Here is a 550-nt window from a genome sequence, read left to right as displayed (position 1 = left end):
GAAGTAACATCTGCAGGAGCATGAGTGAGAAGGGGAGTCAGTAAGTGTGAGGTAATGTTTTAAACTCCTTTTCATCAGATGTATTTAAAATAGCTAACATTTGTGGGGAAAATATAATATTATCGGGAGGAAGATTTTGAAAAGTAGGACTACTAATGGATTTCAGTGGGCAAAGAAAGAAAAATGGGTACGTGAAAACTACTTCACATAGAACATATATGAAAAGTAATAGGATTTTATGAAGTGAAGAGAATAAATGCTAATATACCTCAAATTTTGTAATAGTATAAGGGCCAGAAATTAAATGATTTCAAGGGGAGAGTAAACCATATGAACGTGTTTGCTAACCTTAAAGTGACAGTGCCGATTCATAAGAAAATATCAGCGTAAAAAATAATTTCAGGTTCCAATTTACGTAGTGTTAAATGCCGAGCAAACGCAGTCAACAAGGAATGCGGAAAAAATCGAAGGGCCCGCCACATCTGAGGAAGGCAACAGCGCTGCGTGATTATTTTTGTGACACAAGGTAGCGAAGCACAGCCATGAAATG

The sequence above is a fragment of the Trypanosoma equiperdum genome (assembly GCF_001457755.1).
Source record: "Trypanosoma equiperdum strain OVI genome assembly, contig: ctg_1142, whole genome shotgun sequence".
NCBI lineage: Eukaryota > Euglenozoa > Kinetoplastea > Trypanosomatida > Trypanosomatidae > Trypanosoma > Trypanosoma equiperdum.
Note: the sequence above shows the minus strand (reverse complement) of the source record.